Raw genomic sequence first — 25,532 nt, forward strand, 5'->3', positions numbered from 1 at the left:
CACAGCTGTTGGTTAAAGCTCTTGAGAGAAGAAAAGCTCTGGAATGAGAATCAGCTGTAGGAAGAGATAATGGTTATAAAATACTAAGAAAATTTTGGAATCTTTTTGTATTAATCTCCTTAATAGCTGACTTGTTTCTAAACATGTACTTCATTACTATATCCTAGGACCTCTTCAGGCCCTGGGCACAGAGCAATAAACACAACATGACCGACAAGGTCTCTCCTCTCATGGTACTTACAATCTAGGGGGCAGAGATGACAATAAACAAGTAAACAGACAATAAGGCAGTGAAACAGACAGATGAGATAGTGACAAGTGGGATGGGGAAAGAGTACACTACTTTAGCTTTGGTGATTAGGAAAGCCTCTATTGAAGAGATAATTCAGAGCTAAAATCTGAATGACAAAAAGTCCGTGTGAAGGTCTCAGGGTATGGCCTTCTTGGCAGAGAGAATGACAAGTGCAAAGACAACAAAGCAGAAACAATCTCAGAATGTTCAGAGAACTTTTAAAAAGGGACCTCATTAATACTCTCAATATAGTAGAGGATACCAAAGAATTGTCAATTTTGTATCCGGTGTGGTAATGGCATTGTGACTCTGCATGGCAATCTCCATACTGCATATGTATTCGTATGTATATGTACAATAAATGATGTCAGGGATTTCTTTAGAATATTTCAGCAAAGAGAAATAAAAAATGGATGAATGCGGCAAATGTGCAAAAACTCTTGAATTTGGTAAATGAAGGTTGATGAACTACTCTTTCTAGTTTTTATATGTTTGAAATTTTTCATAATAATTTTAGAAATTCCACATAACAGAAACTTCATGCAAAAAATGGCAATACCTCATTTCTTCCTCTTACTTTAATACCCCAGTTCAGCTCTCACCTCTTCATTTTGTCTCCTGATTACCTCATTTGAAGAGATATAAAGGAAAGCTTCCAGGACAGGTACACACTAGATAGGCCCTACACTCTACGGCTGTGTCCAGTTTCTATGACAAACAGAACCAATCTACCTAAGGCAGGGCTGGAACCCAGAGAAAATTAAAATGAGAGAATATAAAATAAACAGCCCCATACTGATAAACAACAAGTCATTCTGTCTGAGAAAAACAGGAATTGCCTGGACTAAGGACCATCCTCCCAGAGATTAAAAAACACAATAGGCTTCTTCCCCCTTCGTTCCTTGGAGAATGCTCTGGCAAAGAGCTCTGATTGTGAAATCCCACTGTCACTTTTCAGTGTTGATCTCACTTGACCTTGCTATAGCACTTGACACAGAGTTGAACACTCCGCCTCCTCTTGAGACTCTCTACTTCCTTGGCAGACATGACAGTAGTGCTAAAGATGCCCGTACTCCTTCCTTTTAAGGACAAGGGTCACATCCACAGCCCCCTGTGAGATGGCACGCAACTTTTGTCCCAGGCAACTAGTTCTGAAAGAACCAGGAATGAGTCCCTAACCTAACAATCTATGATCTATAGAATGATGTGTCAGAAACTCTGATTTCCGGTAACAGAGTGGAGTTAATATTCTGAAAAACCTTGTGATATCAAATTACTACAACTGCTGAACAAAATATTACCAACTTGAGAGCACTGTTGAGCTCTCAAAGAGAAAAGAAAATCCCCAGGAGCTAAAAATCAAGTGAGAGCTAGAAACCAGAATACGTAGAAGCTGAGGCTACAGAGACCCTGGAAGCACATCCTGGTTTCAGTACCAACAGGCTTGTAGTTTAAAGCTGCAGGGGGAATTAGAGATAAAGCCTTCACCATATAGAAATGTAGACAAGTAGAGATTAGCCCCACTGCAAAAAATCAAGACCCCTGAGGTCTTCAACAACTCAGTGAAAAGGTAGGCTGGAAAAAATACACCTACTGATAAAGGAAAACAATCAAGAAATGTATGTTTTGACCTGGGCTCCAACTGGGGGCAGAGGAGAGCTCCCCCAGGAGATTCACAAGGACGGGCCTGCACTCACGCAGTGCAGTCGCAGTAACCCCAAGCACAGACACTAACTTAGAGTGACCTTAAGCTGTAGTGTCCCAGGCTGCTGGCTGAACCAAACAAATCCTCCTCAGAATATTCCCACAGCCAAAAGCCTGATAAATGCTTACAAAACACATGAGGAAGAGAGCCATCATAACTGGAAATCAGAAAAAAATAGCAAAATGTGCTGCAAAGTAATTTGGGGTCATAAAAATGACAAGTACATAATTTTTTTTAATAAATTTATTTTATTTTTTTGGCTGCGTTGGGTCTTCGTTGCGGTGCACGGGCTTCTCATTGCAGTGGCTTCTCTTATTGCGGAGCACGGCGCGCAGGCTTCAGTAGTTGTGGCGCACAGACTTAGCTGCTCCGCGGCATGTGGGATCTGCCCGGGCCAGGGCTCGAACCCGTGTCCCCTGCATTGGCAGGCGGATTCTTAACCACTGTGCCACCAGGGAAGCCCAGAAGTAAAAAGTAAACTAATGTTGGTGGGTAACTTTATAGGTAAATGAAAGAGACTTTTTCCTCTTGAGTTTTTAAAACTATGTTAGATGGTTAAAACCAAAAGTATATTGTCTGATGTGGTTCTCAATGTATGTAAAGGAGATATTTAAGACAACTAGTTAGAAAGCAGGGAGGATAAAGACGCCTAAATGGTGGTAAACTTCCTACATTTCTCCTGAAGTAGTAAGATATCAACACTAACAGATTATGACACAGTACAGATGTCAATTCTACCCAAACTGATTTTTAAATTCAACACAATTCCTATCAGAATCCCATGATTTTTCATAGATATAGACAAGCTTATCTTAAAATTTATACGGAAATGCAAAAGAACTAGAATAACCAAAATAATGAGGAAAGAAAGAATAAAGTGGAGGAATACACTGCCCAATTTTAAGCTCTAAAGCTACAGAAATCAAGACTATGTGATAAGGGACACATAGACCAATGTAACAACATAGAGAACCCAGAAACAGACCCATTCAAATATGCCCAACTGATTTATGACAGAGGTGCAAAAGCAAGTCAAGGGAGGAAAGACAGCCTTTTCAACAAATGACTGGAGTAACTGGACATCAGTAGGCAAAAAAATAAACCTTGACCTAAACCTCACATCTTGTAAAAACATTAACTCCAAATTAACTCTTAGACTCTATGACACCAAAAGCGTCATCCATAAAGAAAAAATTGAATAAACTGTTACTCCTTTTTCATTTCTAGGACCTGGCCATTGACATAGCTGAATGGTAATTTAAGAAATTTTTACTCGACATGTTGAATATTAGAGCTCTTCTCAGAAGACCAAAAAGAGTAATTAGAATCTGAGTTCTCCGTTTTATCCTTAAGTAGTAAAGTGGACAGGTGGGAGGGACTTATATATAGTTATTTCATTTTAATGAAAGACATTAGCTGGACACCATCTACCTAAAACCTATCATTTTAGGATCTTTGTGAAAATCTCTAGGGAGTTAAATTTAAGTTTTAGACCCTCAAGGCTAATTCTGGGACTGCTGGCATCAATCAAGGGTTACTGATAAAGAAAAGGGGCCATCTTATGTATTATAACAAGGCTGATGCCATATCATCTTAAACTCTAGCTCCCAAATGCTTCTCTAACTTGTAAAGCATTATAACTCTTAGTAGAATATAGGTTTATATAGTTTTAGTCTAAGTTTAAAAACCATTATACTAGAAAATGTAATTAAGAAACAGCACAAAAAACAAAAAAAGGGACTTCCCTGGTGGTCCAGTGGTTAGGACCCTGGTCAGGGAACTGAGATCCTGCATGCCGCACGGCGCGGCCAAAAAGAAAAAAAAAAAGAGAGAGAAAGACTTAGATTATGAAATATTTTATTCCCTTCTGCAATGCCAAAGCCTAGCAAAGTGCCTGCTAAATAATAGGTCAATAAAGTTTGTGAAATGATCATTTCCAAAAGAAAAATGAAATTCTGAATTTAAGAAACTGAAATAATGAAACTCACTGAAATGTTATCACCTTTACCCTTCTGCCACAATCAATCAGACCCATTATTTTCACTCTATACTCTCAAATATGTGACAGTCTCTCTGTCATGTTCTAGTGCTCTGACAATGTCTGAGCTGAGGTCAAATTTGGGAGTCACCAGAGAACAAAGAGTAATTGGAGTCGTAAACACAGAGGAGATTGACCTCGGGAGACAGTATGGAATAAAAAGAGAAGTAGCCTAGGATTGAGACTTGAGGAGCCTCAGAGTTCAACAGCCAGGGAGAAGAAAACCAAAACTGCAAAGACAGAAAGGAATGGTCTCCTCAGAAGGATACAGAAAACTTGGGAGAGTGTGATGTCAAGGAAATCAAGGTTTCAAGAAGGTGGTGGGCAATAAAGTCGTATGCTGCTAAGAGAGGTGAAATAAAGAATTAAGTGTTCATTTGACTTGGCAGTATGGATGGCACAGGGAGCTTGGTGAGAGCTGTTTTAGTGAAGCAACAGGAATAACCACCAAAGAGAAATAAGGTGAGACACTAATGGGCAGGGAGGACGTGGAACTAATGAGTTCAGATGACTCTTCTGTGAGGTTTGGCTGTAAGAAGGGAGAGGTGAAATTAAAAGACAGAGTTTCCATTTGCTATTGCTATTATTTTCATTAAAGAGGAAACTTAAATGTGTTAAAATACTGAAAGGAAAGAAGAGTTGAAAAGGTAGGGCCAAGATAAATGACAGCTCCAGTGAGGAGAGGAGGCGGGACAGGGATAGGTACATTTTGACTAGTACTCCCCCAGCATGTCCCATGTTTCTCAAGTTCACACATTCACTCACCTTCCACTCCAACCTCACTCTTAAAATTGTACCCACTGAAGAACAGCGCAAATTCCACTTCCTCTCTCCTCTACAAACCTCACCTAATTTCTCTAGCTCTTGGGATCACTTCTCTGCAATCCCAGGGTGTGCTATGTTTTCCACGTTTATTTGGCCACAAAATCCTTTAAAGCAGGTTCCACGTAATACACACTGGGAAAGGGAAATTTACTTCCTGTCCAGCTGTCCAGCTCATGCCCTACCCTCTCAATCAGCCTTTCCCAACCATACCAGAACAAAGTAATACCTCCCTTGTAAAGTACTGAACAATTACATCCTTCAGCATGCTAAGTATTTAAGATCCTAGAATGTAAGCACCAAGAGCGTGGGGCCTTGTCTGTCTGGTTTACCACTGTATCCCAGTGCCTAGTAGGGCTGGCACATAGAGGGCACCCAGGAAATGTTCACTGAATGAAGTAATTAAAAGAGATGCCCTGGGCTTCCCTGGTGGCGCAGTGGTTGAGAGTCTGCCTGCCGATGCTGGGGACACGGGTTCGTGCCCCAGTCCGGGAAGATCCCACATGCCGCGGAGCGGCTGGGCCCGTGAGCCATGGCCGCTGAGCCTGCGCGTCCGGAGCCTGTGCTCCGCAACGCGAGAGGCCACAACAGTGAGAGGCCCGCGTACCGCGAAAAAAAAAAAAAAAAAAAGGGATGCCCTTAGCCAATATTTTACTATAAATATAAATGAAGAAAAACTTTTAAAAAAACTGTGAATCACTATGTTGTACAACTGAACCTTACAGAATACTGTATATGAACTATACCTCAAGAAAAAGATGCCCTGTCACTCCTCAACAATCATAAATTATTGACGAGCAGGAACTATGTCTTATGCCTATTTCTACACAGTGCCTTACAAAGCAGACCCTGAATGAATGTTCTTGATGACAGGATGATAATTTACGATGGCTAATGTCACAGTGGGAATTAAAAAGAGTTTGGCAATAAACTTTGACACTGATGAAAACGAATGAAAAGCCTATGTAGTGTTTCTCAACTGAAATTTTAAAAGGTAATGATAATAATCTTCAAAATACTAAAACATTTCCCCATATTCCAGAATTTAAGAAAGTCCTTGAAGACAACTGAACTTTCTTTCCCCTGCTTATGACATTCTTTTTAAATTCATTTAATACTCTAGAATCTTGATGTCTACTGTAAGATTTATCTGAATTCTGGAGTTTAATATTTTCACATCTTGATAACACACAGGAGTACATCAGGAAAGGCAGGAAGTACATTAAGGATACTGCTAGGGTGGATCTAAGTATCATCTCCCTGCCTAATAAAGACAGAATCATCTTAATGTCATTGAAGTACCAGAGTTCTGATCACAAATAACACAACAATAAATGTAAGATTTGCTTTAAGGCAGCAGCATACAAAACCAAAATTGAAAAAGATCATCCAGGGTCTTCTCAAATATAAGCTCTGCTATCAAATATGGCCCCAAAATGTTATGAGGTGGAAGCTGCCTCATTTTTCAGCAAATAGCTTCATTTCTCATGTTTACTTTGTACAGAATTATATTATAAATTCAATCATGTTTCTCTTCCATATTTTATTATTATGATTAAAGTCATTTACAGAATTTCTAAACTGGAACAAATAAGATTACTTCTTATGCTTTAAAGACTTTCATACCAATTGGCACTTTCAAACCCCTGAAATGTATTCTATCTTCTCTTTTGGGGATAAACATACAGACCTTGGAGACAAATTCTAGACAAAGTAGCAAAAGGTTCGGGTCAAACACAAATACCTTTAGAAATAAGAAGAAATCTTTCCTCATCCTGTGGGGGAAGGAACAGACAGAGAAACTTTTGGAATCTAAAAGAATAGGGACTAAATAAAAACTTCATTTTTTTAAAACAGAAATCAGAATCTAGAGAAGCACAAGAAGGCACCCAATTGGTATCAGAATTCATGCTCAGTTCTAAATAGCAAAAGAAAGTGTCTCATAAACAAAAGGTTTTATTTTCATAACGTGAGTGGTCACACTGGAATATCTCTGCCATCAGTAAACCTGGGCAATAATAGGATAAAAGAATATTCTCTCTCCTGAAGAAATTCAGGGCAGTATTTCAGCAGCACTGAAAAAGCTGCTCAGAAGGTGCTGGAAATTGCGACATGCCTTTCATTAACTCCTAGTCCGTGCTATCAAATAAAAGTCTAAGACCTTATCACTTTTCCTCATTACTTTTGGGTAGACTTTTTTTATCTTTTTATTTTGGAAATTTAAAAACAATCACAAAGTAGAAAGAATGATGTAATGAATGTATGCTCATCACTGAAATTCAATAATTACCAATTAATACCCAATGTTATTTCACCTACTCCTATACACACACACAGCACTTCACCTTCCACAAATACACATACACGTACTAAACTATACTGAAGCATGTGAGAAGGCTTTTAATTTCCCTTTTAAAAACTCTTAAATTACAAGTCATAAGTGGTAAAATATTTTACTCAGTGAAAACTACTGTTATCACTTAAGGCCTTTACTTACATAAAGCATAAATTTTATGGAGCAAGGTTATCATACAGATTTCGTGCAAATTTCATGCTGTGATACAGAAGCAACTATTTAATAATAGAGCTGAAAAATAACTCATCCACCAGCTTTATGCATAATTTGAATGGTAATCAAAGCCTTCATCTATCCACATACACTAATCTCAAAATTAGTAAGACAAAGGAAAAAAGTTGCAAAGCTTATCCACATGGCCAATTTTACCATGGCAATTTGGAAAAATATGTGACTTTCACAATCTATAATCAACTGGACAAAATGACTAAAATATACAAGAGTTGAAAGCAGTTTTCCCTAAGTTATTTCAAATGTCAGTTTCCATGAAAACTATTTTTTTTTCTACTTTAAACTAAAGATTAATATCAACCTGGCTTCTGTTAGGTTTTTTTTTTTTTTTAATGTCACTTAAAGCTTACTTTTTTCTTGGGAAGGTGTTGCTACACCAATGCCTACTCTCAGGGCTGCAAGCTACAAACATCTGGAATTTACTACCTACAGACTCAGCCCCAAGCAAGATAGGGCCTCGTTAAGGACCATGTTCCTGCCTACAACACAAGGTCCCCATGGCATCTTGCAGGACACTCCAGAGGAAGACATACAAAGTCACAAGCAGTTGTACTGTTCCCTCAAAGTCACAGAGAAGAATTCTAGCATTATTCAAGGCACCTGGAGGAATGCCAGACACAAAATTCTAAACAGCAAAATGACTAAGACTAAATTCAGACCACAGATAGAAAGATGAGGAAACTTGAATGACCCCCTAAGCCAATCTGCGGATTTGGGATCTGGTCTGTCAGCTAAGCACCCTGTACAGGGAGACCTGACAGAGGCCCTACAAAGACAAACTGATGCTGGTCCTCCTTTCTATAGTGAAATTATGTTCCATGTTCACACCATTCAACATGAGTGAGCTTGAAAGATGATGACTCTAGGGTTTGCAGCCTTTTCAAAATTCTGTATTTCCCAGATAAAAACCTCTACTACCCATAAGGGCATCACCATGGATTTAATAATTAATAACTTCAGGTAGTTAGTAGAGAAATAGGACAATCCAAGAAAAACAAATAACCAAAATAAATCCAAAAATATTGAAATGCAACTAAGACAGACCTGTGGCACTTCTTTCCTTGCTGCTTCAAAAAGAGAACTCAAAACAGCAGCCCTGGAATCCTTACTTCTCGGGAGACAAAACAAACCTAAAGTCTACTGGTCCCAGGGAAATAAGCTGGGCCTCCACTTCCACTCCAGAGCTCCAGTTTCCCAGTGTTGACGCAAGCCTTCCAAGTGGAGGAGGAAAGCATGGGACATCAGCTCCACAGAAACGTTAAGAACCTTGGGATTACTTTAAAATTGCAGGCTGTAAGAGTTCACCTTGTCATTTATAGGAAGCTACATCACTAAGACCTTGCTACTTCCAGATGCACATAAAATATAAAACCTATATTCATACAGGGCCTTTGTGCACGTTTCATAATCCAGATGTGAGGAAATCCAAAGTTATGATTCCCACAGCAACTGTAATCTTGGCAAACCTACACACATGTATTCTGTGTTATTTCACATGGTAGTGACCTTAAAAGAAACTTGAAAAGAAAAAAGTACATTTTAATCTCTGCAACGAATTACAAAGAAAAACTCCCAGACATATCAGAGATCAGAAAATTGCCTTCCTTCAGGGATAGTGGAGCTCTTTTTTTGAAACAATTAACAAAGACTAGACCAAGCACTGAAGAATATGCTGGAACAATTCTTACCTGGCCTGAGGACAAGGGCCAGAAAACTTAACAGTGTTTCCTCTAAACTCTCACTTCTAATTTGCTAAGACAACCAGCTGTTTGATGTTTAAAAGTTCATTTCAAATATTTAATACTTTCAAAAAGTACCTTCAATGCTAATCAGATGCAGAATAGGCTCAATTTTAGTTCCCACTTGAAGCAACAGACGAAACACTTGAAGCTATTACTAAATAGATCATCTACGGTAAAACAAGTCAAATAATATGTGCTTATGTCAGTTAATATAGAAAATGGTTTCCCCGGTTCTTAATTTAAGGTTAAAATGCCAGTTTTCTGGAGGGCCAAGTGCTACTACAATAGGCTAAAAGGTTAATGGAAGACAGCAGAGCTTAGTGGTTAAGAGGCTTCTGAAGCCAAAATGCCCAGGTTTGAATTCTGTTCTACCACTTAAAAGTTGTGGCTTTGGGCAAGTTATTTAACATCTCTGTGCCTCAGTTTCACCATCTAAAAGAGGCAATACTAAAACCTACCATGTAGAGCTGTCTTTAGTACTACATGAGGTAATACATGCAGAGTTCTCAAAGCAGTACCTGGCAGATAGTAAGCACTCGATAAGCATTCGCTATTATTAATGTAAGGTCATTTATTTACCTTGGCAGCAATCTTTATTTATTTGATAAACCAGTACCCAGACAAAAAGATTTAAAAAACTAAAAATAATTTTAATACCATAATGGAACTTTAACCAGTCTCTTTAGCACAACAATAATAAATGACCTTCCCTCCTCTTGCCTCCTTCCTCTACCCCTCTTGTAACTAAAGAAAAAGTCCAAACTCCTTAGCCAAACATTCAAGTTGCTTCATAATCTGTTGGTCCATACTGGCTCACCATCTTGCACAGTCCTCTAAGAACTTTCTGCCTCAACCAGTTTTCTCATAATCCTCTAAATACACCTTGTACTCATTCAACAAGCATCTGAGAATCTACAGTGCCAAGCAGCGTGCTAACACTACATGCAAAAATTAATACACAGTCTCTGCCCTTAAAGAGATCACAGAATATATAGTAGAAAAAGAGATATGCAAAAAATAGTTTCAATAGAATATAACTACAGTCACAAAAGAGCAAAGGTCAGGTAGCTGCACGGAGAGGAGTTGATAAATTGTTGGTGAAGAAGTCCCCTCCGGGAGGGCTTCACAGAAAAAGGCTGTGAGAAATGCTCAAGGGTAAAGAGGAATGCACCAGGCGGAGAAGAGGTCAGAGGGCACACTCTGGAGAACAAACGGTGAAAAATATGGGCAAAGAAATTCTGGGGAATGACTTGCAGCTGGACTGCTGGGGAGTGGACCAAAGCTAGAAAACAAGGATAGGCAAGCAGACCCTTGTACCCAAATCAGAAGCTCTGGGTAAGGCTTTACCCTGGGACCACCAAAAAGTTCTGAACAGGGGGCTAACATGATCAGATTTACAATTTAGTGTCACCACTGCAGCTGTAGTTCACGGGCTGACTTAGAAGGAGACACTGGAGACTGAGAAACCTGTTAAGACAGCTGGAAGGGTCCAGGCAGTGGTAGGGATGGAAAAAAAGGAAGCAGATTCAAAATGTAAATTAAGAACAGAATTAGTAGAGGGCATAAGTAGAGGGGAAATTCTAATAAGAGTCAGAGGTTTCTAGCTTGAGTAACTGAATAAATGGATGAATGGTGACAACACTTAGGCAGCAAAAAGAATACAGGACCACAAATGCAGAGCCTGAATCTTTATCCTAAGAATAATGGAAAGCAGGGCAAAGACAAAACCTATTAAGAGGTAAAAACCTATACAGGCCTTTAACCAGAAAAGAAACTGGAAAATGCTGCCAAAGATCCACAAGCTCTCCCCAAAATGCACGGGGCTCAGATCGTTTTAGAGACAGGTAAATTCAATGTTATTTAAACTGCTGGGGGGAGGGGAGGGGTTTTTTTAAAAAACTTTGCGATTCATGCTAAGGCTAAATAATAACACTGATACCAAATCTGACAAAGACAGAACACATAAACACACACGCACTCTTTCACACACAGAATTACAGAAGAATTTTTGTTGCGAACATAAATGCAAAACCCAAAATTAGACAAAAAATAAAAAATGTATCCAACATTAAATTTTAAAAATTATATTCCATGAATGCATGGTAGACAATGTTTCCTCTAACATTATGAAATCTGTTAACATATTCACTATATAGTAAATTAACACAATGGAACCAAACTGTCATCAGGCTAGAAGCCAAAAGGCATGGATCAAGTCCAACACCTGTTTCATTTTCTTTCTACTTGCAGCAAGGATTACTATCAAACTCCACTCACTGGGCCAGACACCCTTGCCACTCATGCAGCACACAACCTACACCTGTGAGTTCACCGACCAGCCAGTGGCCTCAACTCTAAGCCCTAACGATGTGCACCCAACTCCTATTCGTAATTAAGGCTTCTTAGTAAACTAGGACTAAAAAGAAATTTTTCTAACGTGATAAGATATATTTCTCAAGGAAACAACACCTCTTATGTAGTATTCAGGCCAAGAATAATATACATAACTTTAATCTAATCATAAGGAAACATCAGACAAACTAAATGAGGAACATCCTGTTAAAAACAAAACAAAACTGTCTTCTTCAAAAAATACCAATGTCATATAGACAAAAAAGGCTAAAGAGCTGTTCTAGATTAAAGGAGATAAAAGAAACATGACAACTAAATACCCTGTGGGATCCGACACCAGATCCTGTCCTAGAGGGGGAAAGATGCTAAAAGACATTACTGGATCAACTGACAACTTGTAATAGATGGCAGATATGATCAAAGTTGTATAAATGTCAAATTAACTAAGTTGATAACTTTTCTTTAGGTGTGTAAAAATATCCTTATTCTTGACAAATACTCACTGAAGAATTTAGGGGTAATCACGTATGCAATTTACTCTCAAGAAGCTCAAGAAAACCGTTATTTTATATTTGTGTGTGTGTAGAGGATGAGAGGGAGGGAGGGTGAGTGATCACAAAAAATAAAAGAAATGGGACAAAATGTTAGCAACAGGTGAATCTAAGCAAAGGGTATATGCACCCTTGGGCATTTATCCCAGAGAAATGAAAACCTACATTCACACAAAAACTTCCACATGAATGTCTATAGCAACTTTATTCGTAATAGCCAAAAACAACCCAGGTGTCCTCCAACAGATGAATGGTTAACCAAGCTATGGTACTTCCATGCCATGGTACTACTCAGCAGTAAAAAGGAACAAACTATTGATACATGCAACAACCTGGAGAAATCACACGGGAACTATGTTGAGTGAAAAAAGTCAGTCTCAAAGGTATGTACTACATACTTCGTTCCATATATAAAGCATTCCTGAAATGACAAATTAGACAGAAAGAGTTTAGAGGTTGCCAGCGGTTAGGGAGGCAGAGAGTGAGGGAGATGGCTACGGCCATGAAAGTGTAGCACGAGAGGTCCTTGTGAAGGAAATATTCTGTATCTTGACTGTGGTGGTCCATCTACAGATGTAACAGAATGAAATACACACACATACAAAGAGTACAAGTAAAACTGGTAAAATCGGAATAAGACGGGTAAATTGTATTGATACCAATTTCCTAGTTGTGATATTATACTATAGCTCTCCAAGAGGAAACCAGATGAAGTGTACACAGGATCTCTCTGTATTATTTCTTACAACTGCATGTGATTCTACCAAGTAAAGTTTAAAAAGGAAAAAAGTTAAAAGATAGCCACAGAAAATAACTTATGGATAATGACAAAGCACTAGAGGCACTCCCAGAACAGGAAAAGGCTGCCAGCTGTAACAGTTATATTATTTACCATTCATTCAATATTGTTCTAAAGAAGCTAGTTGTTGCTATATAACAAAAAAGGTAATATAAGTATTAGAAAAGAGACAAAATGATCAATTATAAATGAAATTACTGTCTACCTAGAAAATCCAATACAATCAAGTGATAAAGCATTACAATATGACTCCAGTAGTGTCCAAATACAACGCAGATGGTTGTATCTGGAACCAACTTACGATGGTTCAACTTAGGATTTTTCAACTTTACGATGGTGTGAAAACGATATACATTCAGTAGAAACTGTACTTCAATTTTTGAATTTTAATCTTTTGTCAGGCTAGCAATATGTGGTAGATACTGTCTTGTGATGCTGAATAGTGGCAGTGAGCCACAGTTCCCAGTCACCCACACCCTTACAAGCGTGAACAACTGATACACTTACAACCATTCTAGACCCAGACAACCCTTCTGTTCTTCACTTTCAGTACAGTATTCAATAAATTACATGAGCTATTCAACATTTTACTATAGAATAGACCTTGTGTTAGATGATTTTGCCCCACTGCGGGGTAATGTAAGTGTTCTGAACACATTTAAGGTAGGCAAGGCTATGCTATGATGTTCAGTAGGTTAGGTGTATTAAACACGTTTTCAACTTGGCTGAAGAGTTTACTGAGAAGTCGCCCCATCAAGGAAGATCTGTATATAAAGTTAATAGCCTTTTTATTATATTCCACTAATAATCAGTTAGAAAACTTTGTATAAAAAAGAATTTTGTTTTTAAATTCTTTACATAAGTCATTTGCAATTATTTTTTAATATTTAAAAAATTTTTCCGAGGAATATAGTGACTATATGTCTCTAATAAGTTTCTCCAAAACAACATATTCTCCAGTTCTCCCCCATTAAATACCATATTTAATCTTCTCTGATTTGCTGTTTCTCAGTGTCTAGTCTACCTTTCACTTTAGAAGCCAAACTTGATTCAAAAATATTTTCCAATCCCCCAAGACCTTAAATACTTTGAACAAGCCTAAGCCAGCTGTAAAGGACGAGGATCTAAGGTTTCTTCCAGCTCTGAATCTCCATCTTGTCAGGAGCTAGAATCCCTTTAATCAGCTCTAGGAGACTAAATGGGCATTCTTCTGCAGACCTCAGGAGCATCTCTCATCTTCATGAGGTTTCTCTTGGAACATGAATTCCAAGTTCACAGTCAGCGAAGCTCATTTTAGAGCAAAACCACATTTACTCCATTCATTCTAGTCAGGGCCTCTCACATTAGCCCCCATTTCAAACTAGAGCTGCTTCTAAACCACTATCAGCCCAATCCATTTCCTCCATGTGGATCTGCTGTGCAGTGCATCCTACATAAAAGCCAAGACAGCTTCTCACTCCTTATACAGAAATACTTCTGCTAAGTTCCAGGTCTCCCAGGATAACAAGAAATATCCTCAGTTAAGAAGCAAAGATACAAAAAAATAAATTATTTTCATAGTTCTTGAAGAGCACAGAACCTATTATACCAGAGTAGAAAAGAATGGCATACACTTTTAAGAAAAGGAAGAATTTCTTTTACCTATATTTTTAATATAAATTAAACTCTCTTGTTATCATTCCAGGGACAGCAGGGGATGAAATTCTCAAGTGAAATATGGCACTGGCCTACACCATCTTAAAAATGCCAACAGTCTAGCAATGAGCCATCTCTTTAACTGTCTTTGCCTCTCAAAGTATAACAAATGAAACCTCTATTTAGACACACCACATTCATAACAACAATTTTCTTTAGAAAGTAGGATTACTAAGGATTCTCACTTTAAGGCATACATTTTAGTAACATTTGATTTTTTGTTTCTTACAAGAGTATAAATTACATTTCTCAAACAACATTATATATATGTACACATATATTTTAACTCTATTCACTAGTAATAAAAAGCATCTATTTAGACTTATCAATTAAAAATAATTATGCTTTTTCATAAATCAAGTTGGTTCAATAGTTTAAGAGGTTTTCAATATTTACAGATAATATAATTGTCTGTCTAGAAAATCTCAAAGGTTATACTCACAAATTATTAAGAGTAATGATTTCATCAAGAATGTCAGAAAGGGCAGATTCAACATCAACAAAGAAATTATCGATAACATTCCTATATGCCCACAATAATTAATTCGAAAACATGAGAGGAAAAATATCAATTCTTAGCAATAACCAAAATCACAAACTGTCTGGGGACAAAATTAATAACACTGATATAAGACCTAATTTAAATTCAAACATCATTATTTTTAAAATTATAAAAGACCTAAACAAATAAACCCTGCTCTTGACAAGAAAGACTCAATATTACAAAGCTATTGGCTGCAAATTAGTCAAAAAATTCAATGTAACCACAATTAAATTCCAATCACAACTTTTTTATAGAAACTAAGAAGCTCATCTTAAAAATCAAATGGAAAAAAAATGGGCAAAGGCTGTGAATAGACATTTTTCCAAAGAAGATATATTAATGGCCAAGGAGTTCATGAAAAAGATGCCCAACATCATTAGCCATCAAGGAAATGCAAATCAAAACCACGAAGGGACTTCCCTGGTGGTCCAGTGGTTAAGACTCCACACTCCCACTGCAGAGGGCCCGGGTTACATCCCTGGTCAGGGAACTAGATCCCGCATGCCACAACTAAAAGATCCCACACGCAGCAAAGAAGTCCTGTGTGCCGTGACTAAGACTGTGCGCAACCAAATAAATATTTAAAAAAAAGAAAACACACACAATGAGGTTCCATTTACACTCAAAAGGATGTCTACACCAAAACAAAACCCAGAAAATAACAAGTATCGGCAAGGATGTAGAGAAACTGGAACCCTCATACGTAGCTGATGGAAATGTAAAATGGTTCAACCACTGTGGAAAAGAGCCTGGCAATTCCTCAAATAGTTAAACATAGAATTACCACATGACCCAGCAATTCCCCTTCTGGGTATATACCCAAAAGAGTTGAAAATAGTTACTCAAATAAATAAATGTACACACATGTTCAAAGCAGCACTATTCACAACAGCCAAAAGGTGGAAACAACTCAAATGCCCATCAACAGATTAATGGATAAACAAATTGTGGCATATACATACAATAGAATATTATTCAGCCACAAAATGTATTAATACATGCTACAATATGGATGAACCTCAAAAACATGATGCTAAGTGAAAGAAGCCAGACAGACACAAGGTCATGTATGATTCCATGTACTATATATGTAATATCCAGAGTAGGTTAAATCCATAGGAACAGAACACAGATTGGTGACTCCCAGAAAACAGGGAAAGGGAAGAATAGGAAGCAACTACTTAATGGGTACAGGGTTTTCTTTTGGGGTGATGAAAATGTTTTGGAACTAGACAGAGGTGATGGTTGTACAATACTGTGAATGCATGAAATGCCACTGTATCCCTTTAAAATGGTTAATTTTATGTTATGTGAATTTTGCACCAATAAAAAATAATTTCAAAAATCAAATGGAAGAAAAAAATGTACACAATGGATGAAAAATATTTGCAAAGGAAGAGTAACAAGAAAAGATTTACTCTCTCAGATTTGAAGACATACTATAAAGTAATGGTAATTAAAACAGTATGATATTATTATAGTTGAAATAGGCAAAAACATCATAGAAGAAAACTGAGTCTAAAAATGGACCCTTAGGAAATTCTAAAAAAGGTATTTCAAATTAGTGGGGGAAAGACCACTCAAATGATAATAGGACAACTGGCTATCTGCTTAGAGAAAAGCAAAGTTAGATCCTTAATACTATACATAAAAAATAGACTACAGTTGGCTTAAAGTGCTAAATGTTGGAAGTAAAATTATAAACATATTAAAAGAAAATATAGGGCTTCCCTTGTGGCGCAGTGGTTGAGAATCCACCTGCCGATGCAGGGGACACGGGTTTGTGCCCCAGTCCGGGAAGATCCCACATGCTGTGGAGCGGCTGGGCCCGTGAGCCACGGCCGCTGAGCCTGCGCGTCCAGAGCCTGTGCTCCGCAACGGTAGAGGCCACAGCAGTGAGAGGCCGGCGTACCGCAAAAAAAAAAAAAAAAAAGAAAATATAGGAGAAAACTGCTCAAAATCTAGGGGTAAAGAAAGGCTTCTTAGTTAAGACATAAAACACAGAAACCATAAAGAGACTCAAATTTTAAAAATTAAAAGCTTCTGGAAACCAAAAGAAACCATAAAGACAAAGCAACAGACTAGAAGAAAATATCTGCAACATTTAAGACTTCAAAGATTTATATACAGAATATGTAAAGAGCTACAAATCAATATGAAAGAAGCAACCCAACTAAAACAAAACAAAACAAACAATAATAACAACAAAAAAAAAAAACAGGCAAAAGATAAGAACAGTCACAAAAAGAAATATTCAAATGTAACTGGTCTGTGTTTGGCCCAGGCATGGGTATTCTTAAATCTCGTCAGGTGATTCTTCTCTGCAGTCAGGATAAAGAACCACCAAGCCACCTAGTTGGAGAATGGGGCATGTCCAGGCTGCCCAAGGTGAAGTATAAGGGGAAAGGCAGGAAAAATAAACCACCACCTCAAAGGGCTCCTGCCCACTCACAAAGGAAGGCCCTGAGAGTACATTAAATGCCTAAAGGAGAATGATTTATTTTTATCCAGTCAGAGAGCATTACCATTTTTATTTCTACAAGGTAGAAACATATGAATCACATTCTTTATAAGACTAACGAGGAAAATTATTAAGAAATAAATTTACACTAAGTGAAAGCAGCCCAGGATTAAACACTTGCAAAAATATGACCAAAGCAGACAAATATAATGTTATAGAGAGAAGCAAATCACTGAAAATTATCTGCATTGTGATTTTGTTTTATAAATTTCAAAAACATGCAAAATTAAACAACAGTTTAAGGATACAAACTATATGGTTCAAGTACGAAGAAAATACAAAATTCAGGTTACCTCTGAAATGGGAAGGAAGAGGTGGGATAAGGAACAGGAAGGAACATAGAGATCTTCAACTTTTTTCTTAAACCAGTGGTTAGGTACATGGGTATTCACTGTCCTAGTGTTCTGTATACCTTACACATATTTTGCATACATTACTTTGTAACTTCTCAGTATTTAATAAAAGACTACCATTTAAAAACAAACAAGACCATACAAAAATGCATATATAGTCTTTTAATTCTAGATTCAGTATTTGCCACTGAAAATCTGCTTGGTTCTATAGTGTCCTAACTAGTCACCTGCTAGGAGTTAGCAAATGCTTGATTTTCATCTTTTCTTCTGAAGTTGCATTAACAAGGAATTTCATGGGGGTAGGGAGGGTTTACAGCAAAAGGCATGTGCTCTTTGATTAAACTCACTGAGAACCACGAGCAATCACTTCAGGGAGCTCCAGCAAAGAGGGCACTTCTCAGAACTAAAGAGTAAAAAGGTTTGCAGAAGATAATTAAAAGCATTACAAGAGGAATGACGTGATTTGAACAATAAGATATTTTTCCATTAATTATTTTTTACCCAACTGAAATTCAATGAAACCCTGGATGAATCCTCAGCTCTCAATTCCTCTGAGATACAAAGATCAGAGTGAGTCCAGTTGAGCACTTGAAGTGTCAGGGCCAGTTCTGCATGTGGTGGGCAGTTGTGAGTTCAAGGACAGTGCCACATGTACTCCTCCCTACCAGCCAGAAGTAAAAAAGTTCCAGAGAAACAGGCCTGGGCTCTGCCCACAACACTATCATCTGAGCATTCCTTTCATTAGAACAATACAAGATTACACAATGGCCCTTAAGTTGAAGCAGGATTCTGGATGCCTGAGAAAGTGGGATACTCTTAGGGTATGGTAAGCTGACTGCTGAGACAATCAATAAATGAATTAGCATAAAGTATGCTGACTTCTTTGGAAGGAATTTTATGAACACAAGGTTTAAGACTTCTTATACAATAAACAATGCAATCACAAGTACTAATAAAGAAGAACTAAGGGTGCTATAGTAAGAAAAGCTATAAATGAATTACGTGCAAGACTGTACTAAGGAATGTAGGGAAATTTTAAAAGACTCCACCTCCGTGTCAGAGGCATGCAGCAGTTGAAAAGACAAGATATATTAAAAAACTTGTGATAAAGCCAGACATCAAAAACACTCTACAATTCAGTCTAATCTAACCTCCCTAGTCGTCTGCTTTCCATAGTCACACCCAATTCAGCTAAACACATGCCTCACTCTTCCAAATCTCACATACTGCAATACACTCTTCTCTCCGCAAATGCTTCACCCTCCTTTGAGTATCACGCAAAATCTCACTTGTCCTTCAAGGCTCATCCCCAATGCTTCCTGCATCCTTGGAAATCTTTTATAACCTACACACTCCCTGTGATCTTTCATAATCCTTCTCTATTATGGTGCCATCCCTACTCTTACTTCTGTTTTAGTTAAACACTTGTCTTATCTCTCCTACTGAAGCAGGAGTAATGGAAAGAGCAGACATTGTGAAAAACCTAGATTTTAATCTGAACATTAACTGTCTGATTTTGAGCAAACCAAACTACCTAGCTTTCTTAAGCCTATATCCAAATATACAAAATAGGGAAATTATTATGTATCTTGCATTACTTCATCAATAAATAGAGGGTATGTGGGTACTGTGTGTGTGAGAGAAAGAGAGGGGCAGAGACAAAGAGAAAGAAAGAGAGAACGTAGAAATATATAGGAATAATGAAAAAGTACAGGAAAGTAGTAGTTATTAGAATTGTATGTTTAAAAAAAGGAAAAACTGAACAGGTTAAGAAACAGTGAAGATATAAAAAGGATCCAAATCAAACTTCTAGAAATAAAAATGATGATGCCTGAGATGAAAACTACACTGGATGGGATTAACAGCAGATTAGACACTGTTGAGGAAAAAATTAGTAAACTTGAAGATAAAGCAATAGGAATTATCCAAAATGAAAAACAGGAAAAAAAAGACAGAAAAAAATGAACAGAGGACATCAGTGAGCTGTGGGACTTTAAGCAACCTAATATATGTATAACTGAAATCAGCAGGGCAGAGGAAGGGGACTGAGAAAAGTAAAGAAAGAAAAAATATTTGAAGAAATAACAGCTGAAAATTTTCCAAATTTGATGAAAACTATAAAACTACAGTTTAAGAAGTTCAGTGTTTCACAAGAAACATAAAGCTATACCAAGGCAAATCATAATCAATTTGGTTAAAACCAGTCTCAAGGGAAATGTTAAAAGCAGCAGCGAAAAAAAAAAAGACACATTAAGTACAAGAAACAGAAATAAAGAGGTCAGATTTCTTGTCAGAAACAAGCAAGGTAGAAGACAGTGAATCAAAATCCTCATAACACTGATTAAAAATAAAAAATGTTAATCTAGAATTCTTTATGCAGCAAATATATCTTTCAAACACAAAGGCAAAATACAAACTTTTTCAGACATATGAAAACTGAAATAATCATCACTAGCAAACCTGCATGGCCAGAAACACTAAAGTCCTCAAAGCAGAAAGAAAATGATAAAAAAAGATGCAAACCCGGATCTACACAAAAGAATGAAGAGCTCTAGAAAAAGTAACTTACGGGTAAATATAAAGATTTTATTCTTAAAATTTAAGTCTCTTTAAAAGACAACTGATTACTTATAAATAATAATAACAGTGTATACTGGAATTGATCATATATGTGGAAGTAAAAAAATGATGAGCACAAAGGCCAGGAGGGAAAATTAAAAGATACTGCTAAAAGGATTTCAAAAACAAACAAACAAAACAAAACAAAACAAAAAAAGGACTTCCCTGGTGGCACAGTGGTTAAGAATCTGCCTGCCAATGCAGGGGACACGAGTTCAATCCCTGGTCTGGGAAGATCCCACATGCCGCATAGCAGCTAAGCCCATGCACCACAACTACTGAGCCTGCGCTCCACAGCCTGTGCACCACAACTACGGAAGCCTGCATGCCCCAGAGCCTGTGCTCAGCAACAAGAGAAGCCACAGCAATGAGAATCCCGCGCATGGCAACAAAGAGTAGCCCCCGCTCACTGCAACTAGGGAAAGCCCACATGCAGCAACGTAGACCCAATGCAGACACACACACACACACAAAGTTTTTATATATGAAGTGGTATGATATCCTTTAAAGTAGACTGTGATAAGTTTAACATGTATATATAAACCCTAAAGTAACCACTAAATAAATAAATAGTTATCCTTAATAAGCCAACAAGGGAGATGGACAATTTTAGAAAAAACAAAATTAATCCAAAAAAAGTGAAACAAAGAATAGATGGGACAAAAAAGAAAAATAACAAGATGAAAGATCAAACTTAACCATATCAATAATCACATTAAATGTAAATGGTCTAAGTACACCAATTAAAAGACTGTCAGGGGGGATTCCCTGGTGGTCCAGTGGTTAGGACTCCACGCTTCCACTGCAGGGGGCACGGGTTTGATCCCTGGTCGGGGAACTAAGATCCCACAAGCCACGCGGTATGGCCAAAAAGAACAAGATTGTCAGACTAGTTAAAAAGCAACACTCAACAATATGCTGCCTACAGAAACACTTCAAATATAAGACACAAATAAGTTAAAAGTAAACGTATGGAAAAGATATACCATGCTAACACTAACAAAAGGAAAGCCGGAATGGCTTCATTAATATCAGACAATGTAGGTTTCAGAGCACAGAACATTACTGTGGCTAAAGATCATTTCATAACATTAAAGGGGTTAATTCATCAAGAGCAAATAACAACTCTAAATGTGTATGTACTTAATACATTTAAGGAAGAAATACCAACTCTATGCAAACTATTCCGGAAAATTAAAGGAAAGGAAATACTTCCCAATTCATTGAAGGTTGCCAGCACTACTCTGATACCAAAAACAAAAACAAAGATATTACAAGAAAAATCATCCCAAACCAGTATCTGTCATAATCACAGATGGAAAATTTTTAATAAATTTCAATAAATAAATTCCAATAAAGACACAGACCTACTAGAGAATGGACTTGAGGATATGGGGAGGGGGAAGGGTAAGCTGTGACAAAGCGAGAGGCATGGACATATATACACTACCAAACGTAAGGTAGATAGCTAGTGGGAAGCAGCTGCATAGCACAGGGAGATCAGCTCGGTGCTTTGTGACCGCCTGGAGGGGTGGGATAGGGAGGGTGGGGGGGAGGGAGATGCAAGAGGGAAGAGATATGGGAACATATGTGTATGTATAACTGATTCACTTTGTTATAAAGCAGAAACTAACACACCATTGTAAAGCAATTATACTCCAATAAAGATGTAAAAAAAAAGAGAACACTTAAAAAAATTTTTAAAAAGAAATAAATTCCAACGACATATAAAAATAATAACACATCAGGACCAAGTAGGGTTTATCTAGAGAATGCAAGGTTAGTTCTAATATTTGAAAGTCAATGTAATTGACTAATATTAAACCATTTCCAGTAGACCCGGAAAAAGCATTTGACTAAATCCAACATTTGTTTCTGATTAAAAAAAAAAAAAAAACAAGCTCTCAGCAAACTAGGAATAGAAGGAAATTTCTTCACTGACAAAGAAAATATACCAAAAGCCTACAGCTATCATCACACTTAATGGTGAAAGACTAAATGCTTTCTTCCTAAGATCAGGAATAAGACAAATATGTCTACTTCTACCACTTCTATTTAACATTGTACTGGGAACTGAAGCCAGTACAATAAGAAAAAATAAAAAGTTAAAGATTAAAAAGTAAGAAGTAGGGACTTCCCTGGTGGTGCAGAGGTTAAGAATCCGCCTGCCAATGCAGGGGACACGGGTTCGATCCCTGGACTGGGAAGATCCCACATGCCGCAGAGCAACTAAGCCCATGCACCACATCTACTGAGCCTGTGCTCTAGAGCCCTCCAGCCACAACTACTGAGCCCATGTGCAAAAACTATTGAAGCCCACACGCCTAGAGCCCACGCTCCACAACAAGAGAAGCCACAGAACAAAGAGGAGCCCCCGCTCGCCGCAACTAGAGAAAGCCCACACACAGCAATGAAGACCCAACACAGCCAAAAATAAATAAATATATTTTAAAAATGGAAGAAGTAAAATTGTATTCACAGATGACATAATCTTTATGTAGCAAATCCAATGAAATCTATTTAAAAAGCTGCTAGAAGAAATAAGCATAGCCAGGTTGACAAAGAGCCAATGTACAAAAATGAATCATATTTCTATATACTAGCAACAGTCAAAGATATAAAATTTTAAAAACCATCATTTCAAAAGCATCAAAAATATAAAATACATAGGGCTGTGACAAAAGATGTATAAGATATGTGCAGTGAACACTACAAAATATTGCTGAGAGAAAGAAAAGAAAACCTAAATAAATGTTCATGGGTTGGAAGATGTTAAGATGGCATTCTCGCCAAATTATCTATAGGTTCAATAAAATTTGAATCAAATTCTCAAGCGGACTTTTTTGAAAAGCTGACAAGCTGATTCTAAAATTAACACAGAAATGAAAAGGACCTCAAAGAGCCAAAGTCTGGAAAAAGAACATCAAAGTTGAAGGATTTACACTATCTGACTTCAAGTCTTTTTATAAAACTATAGGAATCAAATCAGTGTAGTACTGGCATCAATATCTACAAATAGATCAATGAAACAGAGTCCAGAAATAGAACCAAAAATATGTATAGATTTTCAACCTAGGTATAACCTAGGCACAAGGGGATTAAGTGAAGGAATACAGTCTTTTCAACAAATGGTTCTAAAAAATTGGATTCCGTTTATTTTTTTTTTGAATTCCATATATTTAAAAAATGAACTTTGATCCATACCTTGCACTATATATAAAAATTTACTCAAAGTGGATCATAGATTTACAAGTAAAACTTCCAGAACACAGGAGAATATCATTGTGATATTAACTTAGGCAAAGATTTTTTAGATAAAGCAAGAAAAGCACAATCCATAAAAGAAAAAATTGTAAATTGGACTTCATCAAAATTAAGAACTGCTCTTCAAAAGTCATCATTAAGAGAATAAAAAGAGACTAGGAGAAAATATTTGCAAATCCTATGCCTGAAAAAGGATATACATCCAGAATATACAAAGAACTTCTAAAATTCAGTGATAAGGATTAAAAATGGACAAATTAAAAATGGACAAAACATCTGAACAGATATTTCACCAAAGAAGTTATATGGATAGCAAACAAGGTCATGAAAAGATGAAGAGCATCACTTCCTTAGGGAAATACAATTTAAAATCAGGGGACTTCCCTGGCGGTCCAGTGGTTAAGACTCCACACTTCTACTGCAGGGAGTGCAGGCTCGCTAAAATCCCTCATGCCTCATGGTGCAGCCAAAAAAAATAAAATAAACGTTAAAAATAAAATAAAATCCTAATGAGATACCAATACACATCTATAAGAAAGTCTAAAGTTAAAAAGACTGACCATACCAAGTGTTGGCAAGGATGAGGAGGAACTGGACCTCTTATACATTGCTGGTGGGAATGCAAAATAGTACATCCACTTTCCAAAACTTTGACAGTTGCTTTAAAAGTTAAGCATATACCTACCATATGATCTAGCCATTCTACTTCTAGGTATTTAACCAAGAGAAATAACAGTATACATCCACACAAAGGCTCGTACACAAATTTTCATAGCAACTTCATTTGTTACCAACTAAAAATTAGAAACAACCAATACATCCATCAACAGGTGAATGTATTAATAAACTTCTGGTACGTCCATTCAAAGGAATATTACTCAGCATTAAAGAGGAATCAACTACTGATACATTAAAAAAAAAGGATAAATATCAAAATAATTATGCTGAGTGAAAGAAGCATAACTATATACTATATGATTCCAGTTGTATAAAATTCCAGGAAATTCTAGGAAATAAAATTAATATATAATTACAGAAAGATCAGTGGTTGTCTGGCATGGGGGTCAAGGAGCAAGGGGTGTAATGAAAGCTTTGAGGGTAATGGATATGTTCACTATCTTGTTTGTGATAATAGTCTCTTGAGTATATACATATATCAAAACTTAATAAATTGTATACTTTTAATACATACAATTTATAGTAAGTTGACAACACCTCAATTATCCAGCTTTTAAGAAATATGGTCTTGGGGCTTCCCTGGTGGCAAAGTGGTTGAGAGTCCGCCTGCCGATGCAGGGGACATGGGTTCGTGCCCCGGTCCGGGAAGATCCCACATGCCGTGGAGCGGCTAGGCCCATGAGCCATGGACGCTGAGCCTGCGTGTCCGGAGCCTGTGCTCCGCAACGGGGGAGGCCACAACAGTGAGAGGCCCGCGTACCGCAAAAAATATATATATATATATGGTCTTAACCAATAACTAATAATGCTTCACAATACAAGTTGGTTCCTAATTCAATCATTAAAAGTATTCCCTATTAATAATGTATATTTTAGTCATAAAATTTATAGGGCATCCTTACTTCCAAACTATTAAGACTGATTTGAACTGGCAAAATTCAGTAAATCATAAAGAAAACAAATGTCTTAT

General features: G+C 37.2%; 1 protein-coding gene and 1 pseudogene across 9 annotated transcripts in view; both read right to left on the reverse strand.

The window, feature by feature from the left end:
- DIS3L2 (DIS3 like 3'-5' exoribonuclease 2) overlaps positions 1-25,532 on the reverse strand; it is a 376,911-nt gene that overhangs the window by 346,094 nt on the left and 5,285 nt on the right. The window lies entirely within an intron of this gene.
- On the reverse strand, positions 11,429-11,562 carry LOC116757201 (annotated as a pseudogene).

The sequence above is a fragment of the Phocoena sinus genome, chromosome 7 (assembly GCF_008692025.1).
Source record: "Phocoena sinus isolate mPhoSin1 chromosome 7, mPhoSin1.pri, whole genome shotgun sequence".
Classification (NCBI taxonomy): Eukaryota; Metazoa; Chordata; class Mammalia; order Artiodactyla; family Phocoenidae; genus Phocoena; species Phocoena sinus.